Raw genomic sequence first — 14784 nt, forward strand, 5'->3', positions numbered from 1 at the left:
AAATGTACCTTTTTCAAATGGTATTGCACTTATGACGTGATTTTATTGACTATTTAATTTCATACATATGCCATATACACAGCTAACATGTTAGGAAGTAAAAAATAAATTAAACATAACAGAAGTTGAAATTCTCCCCCCCCCAAGAAAACATTAAATAAACAAATTAAAATACTTTCTCAATCTATTAAAAGTGTTCTCATCTATTAAATTCACAAAAGTACACATAAATTCTCCTTCAAATTTATCTTTATTGTTAGATTGAAACTTCATTTCTACCTCATGTATTTTAATCTAAAATTCAGGAAAATACATCTTAGAACCAAGATCAAGAGGATTTCACTGTTGTAGGAGGAAATAACAGTCTTTCAAGAATATATATAGGTAAGGAAAAAACCAAAACACTTTTCTTACCATATATCAGAAAAATACAAAACATTTGACACAGAAATCTCTCCTTTAAATAATTCAATCTAATACTGCTTTTCCAGGTGTCTGAATCCCTACAAGTTATTTCCTGTTATGCCATGCTACTATCAGGCAGCTGACTGCTGTTCTTCCTTTGCAAAGCAATGACTCCTGAAAGAGCATATTCCATGGTTCTTTCAGGATCTCTGTACAAATGGAAGCCAGCATTTCAACAGAAGCAGCTAATGAGCTGTGAATTCCCAAATTTCTGCAGGCAGAGCAACTTAAACTTCAAAAAATCCCACAGTGCTGGTCAGAAGCGGCAATATAGAACTCCCTACTTAACATTTCACCTTGAGTATTACATCAGACCTAATAGATCACAGTATTAATTACTATGCATCTAACTCATGCATGTGTAGCTCAGTACAGAAGATTACTGTAATATACTTTATATCATACAAAGAAGCTTCAATAGCTATGCAAAAAATATATTATTTTTTACAGCAGTATAATCAACTTGCATTCTAAATTAATTTAAGATAAAGTCCAAAGTAAACAGTCTGAAAATACTGGATTAAAAAAAAGGCTCCTTCCCTTAAATGGCAAGCGTAAAGGTGGGAAATTGAAAATTTTGCAAAGATAAACGAACAGAAATTTGTATTGGAAATAACCCAATTTCTATTAGCTTTATAGAAAAATTAGAACTAATATGTATAACAAATTGAACGCTTTTTACTTGGCTTTATTTGCTGTTACTCTATCAAAGTTTGTTGTCACTCAGCTTAATTATTAGTTCAGTTCAACTATCACAAGATTTTCTGTCATCTGAACTGCTCCAGAGCAATCACCTTTCTTTTTAAACTTGGCATGCTGATTCATAAATGAGGCATTGAAGTAGGTTTGCCTTAGGGAATTTAGCCATTTGGTTTATCATAGTATTTTGCCCCTATTGGACACCAGAAACGACCCAATAGAACAATTTACTTTGAATGTTCGATTTTTCCAGCAGTAAATCTGAAGTCACCTTAAAAACACACTGTAAAACAAGCACAGTACTTAACAAAACTACTGAAATCACTAAGCAAAAGAAACAAATGCAGACAATAAAAATAAGACATTGGGAACCTGTTTAGAACATTTCATCAATGCAAACAATCAGTCTTATCCAACTGACTGCAATTAAAAGAGGATTAAGTAATAAAACAAATTTTTATTTTAATTACCTTACACCTCAAATCTTGTTCACCGAAATAAGATTAAATAATATTGAAATCTTTTCAGTTTACGTAACTATGATAGTATTTTCAACAGAATTTTCAAGAATATATATAGATACTATTTTTAAATATACACATAGCAAATATTCTTAATAACGGTCTGCTTACTGAGAAATATTTCTTCAAAAGAGATGGAATGCTCTAAAATTTTATAACAAATTAAATGAAATCAAGCAGCATCCAGTCATTCCATGCAGGTAGAATTTGAAACATTTTACATGGTCACTAAATTTTTCTACAGCAATTGGTCATACAGTACATATCCAGGCAAATCTTTTCTTTCTTACACTGAGACTAAGGATACGAATAATGGAATCTTTTTGTACTTCACATTATTCTAAACAAATCCAACATACTAAAATGCAGCACAATAAAACTACTTCCACCTCACAATTTCAAGCGGGAAAGAAATCAATCAAAACTACTTTCATACTATGTGTTGTCACCAGAATCCTGAAATATTAAAAATATAATGTGAAAAGAGAGACATTTCATTGAACAGAAATTAGTGCTTGACGCATTTGTGCATTTCCAGTTAAAATGCTGTTTTACTCTAAATGGGAACCAAAGTTCTTTTTACTTTAGTATACATATGTCTACCAAAGCTTACAGTTTTATTTCCAGGCATCTGTCAACACTCCTTTAAAATGTTTATGATGGCTACATAACAATACCTGTGGCTGGTGGGAAGAACCAATTTTTAGCTGAATTCAAATCTATAGGCACTTGAACAGATAGAGTTCAAATTATTCAGTTGGATAGATACAGTTAAAATTATTCAGCATCTTGTTACTGAATCACATCAGCAATTATTACTATCATGTTGGAAATATACCAAGTCTGTTTTCTTGGCACATCATGCATCAGACTCAGAGTCTTTGGGAACTGCTGTTAAACTGAATAATGACCAAAAGCTACCTGCAATTTGGTCACAGCTATTTTAAGCAGAATGAAGTGGGGGGGGGTGGAGAGAAAATATGGTGATTCCTGGGGAAAAGGATCTATGACAGCATAACACAAACTGATCATGAGTCAACAATTCCATATTAGAATACATAAATAGAAACGTCATTTGCAAAAACACTCCTTGCACTCTATTCAGCTGCTAAAAGTTGTGTGTGTGTTCAGTTTAAGAAAAATGCCTTCCCTGTGTTCACAGTCACTGATACTGAAATCTGGAGCAGTTCATTCGTTATTGATTTTCCAGGTTCAATTTACATTGCCTTTCCTGAATAACACCCTCCTTGTGTCCTTAGTTTCCTTCTGTTTCTATTGTTGAAGAATACTTCCACTGAACCCCTACATTTGCTTTGCAAGATGTTAATTCAGCTGGATTGTTGTCTATTACCCTTTTAATCCTATGCTTTTCTGACCTCTAAAACTAGCCTTCCTGGCTGATGACTTCTTTTTCCATTCTTGCAAGGCTCTCTGCTTCCAACATCCATTTTAAAGAGGCTGAATAAATAGGCAGTTTAGTCTACCCCTCTCTCTAATTAATCTTATTTTGCTTCCAAATCTGCCACTTTTTGAAACATAGGTTTCAGAGTTTTTGCACTTCTGATTCTGACTAAATAAAGGCCATGTCCATTTGGTATTCAAGCCTCACTAAGCCTCTTGTATCTGTGATTGGAATGGGCACAATCAATTTTCCTTGACTAAAATCACCTCACCAGAGTAAATGATCCCAGATAACTCCCAGTTCCCTTAAACACAGTTATATGTAAGCTTAGAAGACCTGTATTACTCTCTTCCTAAAAGTATACTGTTTATGGGTAAAATAAAAGCCACGCCTATGAAAAAAAACACCCGTCTTACTAAAATAATTGTTATTGCTATGATACAAAGGTGATTATGTAAATATTGAAAATACTGATATATCATAACCTGGAAAACAAGAGGAGGTTTCTGGAATGGCTTTCTAATGTCTTTATGTCCTTTCCCCTTACACCCACCCCTCTGTTGTATGAGCTCAGTGACATTATTTTTGTACACCCTAAGTGACTTGACACAAGACAAGATATATTTGATATATTTTCCAAAATAATGCCAACAGCTCAGCCTTGGTCCTGTGAGGCTCAGGAACATATAAAGCATATGTTCAAAGGAAGAAAAAGAATCAGCGCATTGTACTTCCATTAACCGTTAAAGTCTCTGATGATAAAGCATGTAATTTATCACACACACACACAAAAATCAAATCCAAAACAAACAAACAAAAAAAAAAAAAAAAAAAAAAGAAGGCTAAATACTCCCACTGATAATGTAACCTACAGGTTGTCTCACTGTCTGACATGATAATGCGGATTGACACAGACAAATCTAAATACCAACGTGACAGCTCTTCTCTGTGCTTAGGTAGGCGACAGAAAGTTTACGGCGTCATTTAATACAGTCAATAGAGTCAATTATAGTCTATATAGTCAATTAAATGCAATCAGCTCAAGTATGTATTTGTTGTGTTACTGCTTTACATAGTGTGATTTTATATGGAAAAAGACTATCTAACCATGACATAGAATTGCTCTGATATTGAATGTTTTATAACAATTTGTATTTATGAATATGAAGAAACCATATATCTCTACAACAACCTAAATTCAGAAATCAGTTGCTGCCTTGTTATTAGTCAAGATTTATTTGCACCATAAACGTTTCAAAAAAATCCTACGTGGAGCAGTAAAACATTAAAAAAATAAAAATAATAATAAAAAAACCTCAAAGCCACTGGTTAGAGCTAGCAATATGCAGAACTTTTGCTTTGTAAATAGTGAGTTAACGCTTCGGTGTTAATGCATATCTTTTCTCTAGTGTTTACAGTGCTATTCTACTCTAAAAAGCGACTGTGTAAAAATGCCACATCTTTAATGAACAAAGCTGTTCCAAGTATATCAGAGACAGACCTCTTCTTTAACTGAGAAACACACACTTTTACTAGTTTTTACTCTTAATTAGCTGGGAAAAACAAAGTAGTAGGGAGAAAGTGAGCTCGATTTTATTCCCTTCTGACTTTATGCACTGATGGCTACGTCTAATTAGTTACTTATGCCAAGCTATGGAAAGGAGAAAAACGGGAACAAAGAAGAAACGAAGTATCAAAGCATAGGGTATCTAGAGGGGAAGGGGTAGAGAGAGATTAAAACAGAAAAGAAGGAAATATAAGGATAAGTTACTGAGTTGCCAGTGAAAAACATTTTCATAGACTTTACAGCTTTTTTTTTTTTTTCTTTATAGTATTGTGGCCATCAAAGTATTGTGCATGGAAAAGAGAGGAAAACCAAATATTTCACAGACAGCCTCTGACTTTTTGATTTTGTTTATTTTAAGTAATTTCATCTTCAGCTTTTGGAAGAGCTCACACTTTTTATTCTTGTGTTGACAAAGAAAAAAAGGTCCTTAAAAAAACATACATTTGTTTTAAATTTTAACAACAATCAGTGATTTAGGAAAGGATTTCTCCATGAAAAAACCCTTAAACCTGTGCCAATTTACATAAAAATTGAAATTCCCTTCCAATAAATACCTCAACCAATATAATCAGTTACATATGATACATCACCATTTTCAAGGGTATGCAGCAAGGACATCTTGCATCTCATAGTCAAAAAGTAAGCTAAATGATTGACCATTCTCAAACATTCAGGAACTCTAAATATTTGTACAGGCTATGCATATAGAGCACAGTTCTCCTTCCAGATTAAAAAAGAGTACAAGAAGTTGGGAAGAAATTTTACCATAGTGGATATGCAGAACATTGTTTTACTAGGTATTTTTGAATATTCAGTTATTTAACAATTACTGGCATTTGGGTAGTTGAGAAAGAAATACAACCTTATAGACAGTAACTCTGGAGCACAAAATTATTGGCATAGCACTTCATTAAAATATACCCAGTTACACTGCAAAATACAGATATTTAAAAAAAAAAAACCCACATAATGTGCATGACTACTTACATATAGGACTACAGATAGCTTAAAATTCATGTAACATTTTAAGCACTGATTCATGGGATGTTTTGTAATTTAAGTATTTACTATGAAAATATATAAATTTTGATTCACACACACATATATGTTTCATGTTATGAAATACAACTTCTGATTTAACAACACCTGCAATTACTTGTAAAGATTGATATTAAACAGTTACCATTTCTACAAGGATATAGTATGAATGGGTCCTCAATCTCAAGTAACTTACATAAGTAAAAGCTACAAACAGTCACCAAACATGTAGCTATTTGATTAAACTTAAAAATAAGGTATTATTCTTCCAGCAACTAAGTTGCACAATTATTCAACTCTGTAATTAAACTGCATTTTGACATATCAAATATCGTTAAACATCCACAAACCAAAGCAGATCTTTAATAGATTACTATTTAAAACACAGTACAAATCTCCATTTACTGAAAGGAAATGCAGATATAAAGCTGCATAAGAATTTTAATAATTCAGTATTTGAGTATATTAGTTACACACTTAGAATGGCTCAGAATGCATTTTCCATACCTTCCTTAATATTTTATAGCCATACTTAACAGATGGATTGCCATATTTAAACAATGCACGTTCATATAATGAGTGAAGTTGCTAAAAGCTCTGTTTCATTATAAATGCGTATCACTGTGAGCTTAAGGAATTTGTTACAGAAAGGGTAACAGAAGACAGAAAGCTTAGTGAAGTTAACATGTTCAGCCTTTATAAGGCCCATATTTATACTATATGAAGGAATGACTAATGTAAAAAAGGATTGTTAGTACAACTGCACAAGTCATGTGAATTATCATCAGAAAGAAGAAAGTAATGCCATAAGCCTGCAATTCTGAATTCACTTATGAATTTCTACTTCCTATGTCACCAATCTAGTTGTCTACAAAATAAAAAAATCCCCTGTATTTCTAGACTAGCGTAAAGGGAAGGCGATGGTAAGGAAGTTTTACTACTTCTTCCCTCTCTCACCTTTTTGATTGTACTGAAATAATTGGTACAATACATTTAATTTCATCTTTTCCCTTGCCCTGTCTGGAAGAAACACCATCTAACCAAGATCAGCTTCAAAAAAGCAAACAGGTATATGAACAACTGACTCTATGTATGAGAAAGGAATACACTCAATGGAAGCAGGTATTCAAAGGCAACCTAAGCAAAAATTATTTTTGAGACATGTACTATGCTTTGTACTCCATCTGCTGTTATTTCTGGTATTTTCTTATTCTTTGTTAGAAAAACTTCAAAACTAGCAAACAGCAATTCTCAGAATGCAGAAAATCAATGAGAAACTGAAGATATTAACATGATGATATCTATTCTCTCTGCTGCAAAAATATTCAAATTAAGCAAGACACTGTTTTTGTGAGTATTTAAATTAACATATGCTTACATTTGCTTGTATGTTTATATGTGTCTAATAATCTTCCACTCATTGTTCCAGTTTCAGTCAAAACTATCCTTAATGTAGCCAGGAACGTGTTCTTCAGGCCATTTCAGAAACAGTTTGCATTTATAACACATTTTGAATACTTCTTTTCTATAGACTCAGTTCTGCATCCCAACAAAAACATTTATTAACACCTTTAGCCACTCTTCCTGGTCCTCTCTCTATATAGTATGTTCACACTGCTGCATTGCTCCTCTACTTTGTTCCTTGAACTCATTTCCTTGCAATTCCCAGTGCTGGTTTTTCTCTTTGTCTTTCTATTCATCTTTTATGCATATTCAACTGTATACTACTTGGAAAATGTGTCACTGAAATTATTATATTGTTGTCACCCTTCACTTTTATCATATAAAATGATTCTTCTCCTAAATTAAACCCCATTCTTCAGCAATGATTCTTTACATATGTTTTCTGCCTCTTTTTCCTCCTTTTTACCATTTTCCAGGACCCAGAATCAGTAACAGCCAGGCTACCATCCTTCCAATTGCAAAGCCTGTGTGCTTTTCTCCAGCAGGAAGTGCCTGTCAAAAGACTTGCAAGCTTTTGGCCAGTGCATTTGTACGTATTGAGTCTAACGGCTCTATAAAGATAATAAACATGACAGAGCTGTTTAAAAAAAAAACCCAAATATATATGTATATATATATATATGCATCACAAGTTAAAAAAAAAAAAAAAAATATCCACAATTGGAACTTATTAAGTCTGCTGACAAAGAACGTAGTGGAAGCAGGAACTGAATCAGCTCATTCTTTCACACTAGTGCTAAGCTTTCTGAGATCATGTAAGTTTAATGCAACAAACACACCTCAATTTTTCTCTCTACAGGAAGAATATAAATAGCCATGCAAAGCAGATCTATGACACAAGGATTCTGTAGCTGTTTTCTGACAGGACCATGTTTTTCAAGGTATTATTCTGTGCAAGATGCCAACCATCCTTTGCATTATGGACTGCAGACAGTCCTATATTTTCTAAGCTTTAGCATTTCCTCTTCCAGGTGCTTGTGGACCTTCAGTCTCTCTAAATGCTCTGTCCTCGTTTCTACGCTCCTCACAGAGTGATTTCCAAGGTGCCTTAAAGTTTGCTTCCCTCATCCTGATTGCTTTGTGTCTGCTCTGTAAATGTTTCTGTGAAATTATATTCAACTAGGTTCTGTTTTCTGCACATATACATTTCCTCTCCTCAATCCTTTTGCTACCATCCAACCATTTTAGACTACACAAGTTAACTCACTTGGAGAACTTTGTTATACAATACACAGCTCACAACAGCTCATCTCTAATACTTGCTTTCCTACAGCTGTCCTATTTACATATAATTTTACTCAGAAGAACCCTTTTAGTAAGAGTAAATCTCTCCCCCTCTCCACAACTTCTATTCAAACACCTTGATGCAGCCTTGAAATTTCTTGGTAATATTTCAAAATCCTGCAAATATTATGAATGCAAATACATGGGAAAATTTCCTATTATGTCAACTTGGTAAGCCATGTACTCTACTGCGGCATCTCTGTGCCCACAGAGAAATCTCACTGGAATCTAAATCCTTCTTGAATCTAATATATATATCAAGCAGAAAATTATTAATGCCTTGGATGCACTAACTTCTCGATACAGGCACATCTGCTAAGCAATGTCATCCCTTGACATAATGATAAAATACTAGACTGAATATTACTTAATAAAGCCAAGTGTTAACAACATCTGGCTAAAGAGGAACATTTCAGGCTATAAATATGTAAATATTAAGTAGACAGTTTAGCATTTTATGTAGATTTTATATTTTTGGTAGGTAACATAAAATTCCAATACTAAAGTTTCTGTTCATTTGAATTAATGTTTTTAAAAAGAATAAAACCATGAAAAAAATTAACTGACAAAAAAACCCCGAAAACCTGTAGGTATCTCAGGTAGCAGTAAGAAGGGAATACCATACCCCCTAGAAGATTGCAAGTAAGGAGAAGGCTGCGTGGTGACCTCATAGCAGGCTTCCAGTATCTGAAGGGGGCCTACAAGAATGCTGAAGAGGGACTCTTAGTCAGGGACAGCAGCAATAGGACAAGGGACAGTGGGTTCAAACTAAAGCAGAGGAAGTTCAGGGAGATTGGAACTAGATGATCTAAAGGTCCTTTCCAAACCTAACCATTCTACGATTCTATGTAACATCCAACACTGCCATACCATGCAGAAAGGGAGCAATCTTTGCATAAAGTGATTGAGTTGATTCATCCTAAATGAAAGCTAGCCATGCTAGGAAAAACAAAACTGACACAGTCTGTAAAAAAATGGGTAGGCAGCAAAATTGAGAGCTTGGAAATTTCAAATAGAACTGATACTTTCATGGACAATTTAGTTGGTAATATCTCTACATATTGTTAAACATTTAAATTCTGCAGAATGGAATGAGACAATTCAATATGCAACATGTCAATAAATGTAGATGATGTACCGCATACAACTTCTCCGAGGCCAAGCTAATTAAAGAATGAAACCACACCATATGTTGAAAATTCATTTAAAATTTCTGTTGCACTAGGACCATGAACAACTAATATGCAGAATACAAACATGATAACAACAGCCTTTCCCATCACAAACAACTTTCCTGTTCTGTTTCTCACTTTCAGCTCCTACCCTAGTCTTAAGGTTACCTAGCTTACTATGTCTACATAGGTATAAAGGTACTAACACCTATGTTGTGTGGTGGTATTCAAATTACTATGTCCAGTGAGAAAAAAAAATAATTGCTATTCAAATATTTTAAAATACAACATACAAAAATATAGGCAGGTATTTAAAATTTTATTTTAATTAACAGACTTGTTTTGGTGAAAATTTACTTTAAAGAGTTAGAATATTTCTCATTTGCCAGGAAAATTATAAGAATCATTACTTTACTGATATATATAATGATTTGGCATGTAAAATGTGAAAACAATGAAAAAAATGCCTGAAAACAAGTTGAAAATAAAGTTTCAGTGACAAAAACTACAGAGGCAGTATGGATCCAATAAGAAAACTGATTGTAGTAGAGAGCAAGTTGTCTGTGATCTTGGGAGAATGTTTTTGGACACCTAACAGCTTTTTTATTACTGTGGCTGATTAAAATGAAAAGCCTTACTACTAAAATGTTCTTTTTGATGAGTTTTTTTGCCATGAACTATAGACCTTGCAATCCAGTGGGATACAAATCCTTTGATCCTGTGCAGTCACATAAATTCAAAGTCGTAAAACAACATTGAATTTGATTTTATTAGTGTGGCTGATGTTGCCAGAATTGTAATGCAACCTTGTTTTCCTTCTCTTTTCTTCCTTTTCTTTTGGGGACAGGGTGGAAAGGAGAGTTTACTGTCAACATTGCTTCACAGTATGAAGAACTAATTTATTTGGCAACCAGACTCCAAGATTAAGCCATTATAACAAAGCTTTGTAACTATATAGGAAAGTAACGATATAAATCACATTCTGCTAAGTTGCAACCAATTACTTGGTTGAAGCAAAAGTCAAAGCAAAAAACAGTGCAAGTAAAGCACAGGGAAAAGAAGAAAATAAGAAGAGAAAAAGTTATACCTCTATAGAATGATATCAGGCAGCAATGAATACTACTTTTCAATAGGAAACATTCAGCCAAATAGTGCTATGAGTTTGCCATAAGAATAATACAAAATAACTCCTCACTTTTAGAAGATTTTCATAGTGTATGAGCATAATTTTTGTCTAAAAATTGTGAGAATACCTAGACTGAGGAGATGACTAGCCTCTCCACCAATACACAGGTCTTAGGTGCAATGAAAACAACTAAAAGATTTTTAGGTGTAGCAAACCACTGACTACCTAGCTAACAATGGAAATTAATTTTCTAGGACCTTTCTGACACCAGATAGCAAAATAACAATGGAGATTCTGTTTTACATTAAGTAAAATAGACTTTACATAGTCACCTGCTAGATGACTATGTTCCTTAAGAGATGACTGGTAATTCTCTGATGCTTACAACGTTCCTCATGTGTTACAGAGAGGGACCTCAACACAAACCAAATGATGGCTTGGTGAAACAGTGCTTCCTCCAACACGGAATATATTATACTACAAAAAATACTACCTTTTTCTCTATAGCAAAGAAAATGAAGGCAGAGGTTAGTTTCACATTCCAAAAACAGAAGTTTTCAGTAAGTTAACATACTTTCTACGGAAGCAAAAAGAAGAAAATCTATTCTTTCTCTCACAAAATTAAAGATCTTTTTGCATTGACAATATAATACTTGGCTCGACTACAGTCATTAAACAGAAGATTTAAGCTGTAGATATCTTTGTCAAGGCAAAGCATATGAGGATATCCTACACATACATGGTTATGTTTTATGATTTCTACCTTAGTTTAACTTGGAAGCTTCCAATTCTGCATACACAATCATAAACTTTAGTGGTAAAACCAGAAGACAGCCTTTAAAAATTCACCAGTCAGGTAATATTTAAAAGAAAACTCAACTTGTGTTTAGAAACAGTCTTCTATTTAACATTGTAAATATGTTTATGCTACACTTAAGAGCTAAATATACCAGTATGCTTATCTAAGATACAGCTTATGAACTCCAGAGATTCTACCTGGATAAATAGAAGTATAACATCAGTTATGGATTACACACATAACTACTTTAAGCTAATATATCCTACATGCTAATTATGCATCATCACATTATTCCATGTGTATACAGAATTCTAGAATTTGAAGAAAACTGAATCAAATTTGAATAATTACAGAATTTGAAGAAAATATTGCACACACAAAAATGTGTTAAAAAAACTACCTTGGTCAATTATTCAGAAGGGAAAACTACAAGTATGGTTCCCGGAGCAACCTTAATTTTCTCCATCCAAAGCACGGAACTTCAGGAAGAGGAACAAAATATTTTAACAAAGGCATGGTAATGCTGACCTGGAAAAACAGATTCTATACCTACTCAAACTGCAAAGTTCCTGTAAGATGAGTTGAAAGTCATTTTAGTCAGTGTTTCTCAAGTGGTAACCAGTGACACATCTTATTTTCTAAGCAACTATCTTAAGATTCTGGGATTCCATTTACAGCTGCAAAGTAAGTTAAAAAAAGAACAGTGATATGAACATAAGTATCCCACTAAATTTTTTATATCTTAGGTCTCTGTGCATAATAATAATAATCATAATACATGCCTCACTGAATACATATTATAAAATCAAATTTATACATATCAAAAAACCTGACAAATTAAAACTTGTGACACTGGAAAGTACATAATGAAACTATCTATATTCAGATTACATTTTGATTCATAAACAGGTGAGAGTACTACTCATTGACTAACAAAAATGAAAAAATCAAGTACTGAATAAACTACATTAATTCTAGGCTGTTATTCCGGGCAGAATTTTCACTTCTAAAAACCCCTGTATTACGATGCTCAGATCCAAGTCTCTGCAATCATCTCCTATTAACTTCCAGACTACTTCTTTCTCCCTCCAGCTTGCCAGTCTCATCCTCGTATCTATTCTCACTATTTTCTACCTAACGTCCTACCTCCCATATATCCATACATCTTTCCAGCTCTTGTACTCTGCTTCAGATTCCAGTGGCTTTTCTTTCACATTGACTCACCATCAAGAAATGTGTCAGGAGACAGGCTCCTAGCTCTCAATGCATCTTTGGAAATATGATTCCAGCCTAACCAAGAGTAACTTATGGCACCCATTGATCAGTGGATCTTAGTTTTGCCCCAGTGTTATTTTATAACAATTTAGGTGGGTTTGGTATCTTGCGTGGAATTGTGCAAATGGTACATTAAAAATCTGGCCAGCACCAGAAGATGCAATAGGTCCAATAAGCACTAAATTTGCAAAGTTAGAAGCTGCTAAAGTCTTTCGTGACTTATATATTTCATTCAGAGAAATGGCTTACAATTATTAGATTCAAATAAACGTCTGGTGTAGTAAATTTCAAAAAGCAGATAACTGTGACAAGGAGGCATGAGGTACATGTTTTCAAAATCAAAATGGTAAAATAGCATTGACAGTACTTAATTTTTAGTGCCTTTTTTACTTCCTTGATCACATGTCACTTAATTTCTCTTGCAGACAACTATTTCACACGTTACAGAAGTCTTCCAAATCTGTCAAAATAAAATGTTATTATGTTCACCGTATGTATTCTACTTTACTTTCCCGAGTGCATATTCACTCAAGGTGACAGGATAAATTTACTTTGATAAATTACGATAAAAGCAGGGGTTTACAATGCATTTTTTAGAAGAGCTTCATTTTAGCCCTAATTAAGCAGAGTGTGTAGAGTGTCTAAATTTGAGCAGGAGCTCAGTCTTGATGAATTTTCAAGACTATAAATTATCTTGCTGATCTCTATGCACATTTTAAACTGCATAATACCACGTCTGTGTTCGTGTGCTGAAAAAGAGTTAAGATTTTCACTGTATTCAATATGCAGAATATGGTCTGTGGTAACTTCTTAAATAAACAGGAGAATCCTTGGATCAACATGTGGAATTAACAGCATTCTGCAGCTACCATGAAATGTAAACAATCCAAGTTCTTACAGTGAAACTGTATTGATTAAAATAATAGAATGGCAATGTAAGATACAGCAAGCAGCAATGAAAAACAAACCCAACACCATGGAAGAAGAATCTTCCCAGATATTCAAGCTATATAATAATAAAAAAAAATAATAATCACAGTGTAAACATATAAATAAAAGAAAATTAAGGATGAAAAGCAGCCATTGCATCAAAACCATGGCAAATAGGAAGTCAATGGAGAAGGGGAATAATTTTGTTTAAAGTGAGTATCAAGAGCATGGCAGAGATACTTAAAACTTCATCGAGAATTTAATTATGAAGTATGATGTGAATATAGGCATTATAATGTTCAAGTTTTTAAAACATAATTAAGCACTGAACTGAGGAATATTTTCAGACACCATGAAGAATCATCTCCAGGCTCTTTTTCTGAATGAAGATGCAATTGTCATTAACTGGTTCCAAAGGGATTTAAGTGCTTCATGCTCTTTGTGTGCTTGTACACACCCTGAAGAAAGTTATTATTTCTTCTGTGTTTTGCTATCATCCCTAGTCTGCTACTCCACCTTTTCTAGCACTGCCAACACAAATTTTTCATTACGGGTAGATTTTTCTCCTGCTGGGATTTTTCTATTTCAGGAAATGCGTACTTTAGAGATAATCTTGCTCCCATTGTCTGAGAGCCTTAGAAATACTGAAATTGGTATTTTAATACAATTTCATTGGATTTAATTTTCTTCTTTCTCATATTTTTTATGTGTTTTTCTCAATCTTTATTTTCGCTGTCTTGCACTGTAGAGAGGCTCCACACTGAATGGGAGAATTCCTTCATGAGGACAAAGTAACCAAGAAGATACACAAAGACACGTAGTTCACACACAGTGGTGAAACCATACATTTAGCAGCTAAGCACAAAAGACTGAAACATTCCAAGTTACACAAGAGTAGTATCAATAATTAACCACAAGCTGGGAGACCTTCATCAGTAACACCACATGGAAATTCTGAAAAGCCTGAACAGCTCATTAGGAAAGACTGACTAATAAACCCTTACTGACCTTGGCTGCTTATTTGAGCTGCAACTCCACCAGA

At 33.7% G+C, this 14784-nt stretch overlaps 1 protein-coding gene across 6 annotated transcripts in view; it reads right to left on the bottom strand.

The window, feature by feature from the left end:
- Window positions 1-14784, bottom strand: part of FMN1 (formin 1) — a 188425-nt gene that overhangs the window by 89386 nt on the left and 84255 nt on the right. The gene's annotated exons all lie outside the window — the stretch shown is intronic.

The sequence above is a fragment of the Neopsephotus bourkii genome, unplaced genomic scaffold (genome assembly GCF_033783945.1).
Source record: "Neopsephotus bourkii isolate Nb327-2 ecotype Australia unplaced genomic scaffold, CSIRO-AGI_Nbou_v1 NB_1792, whole genome shotgun sequence".
Classification (NCBI taxonomy): Eukaryota; Metazoa; Chordata; class Aves; order Psittaciformes; family Psittacidae; genus Neopsephotus; species Neopsephotus bourkii.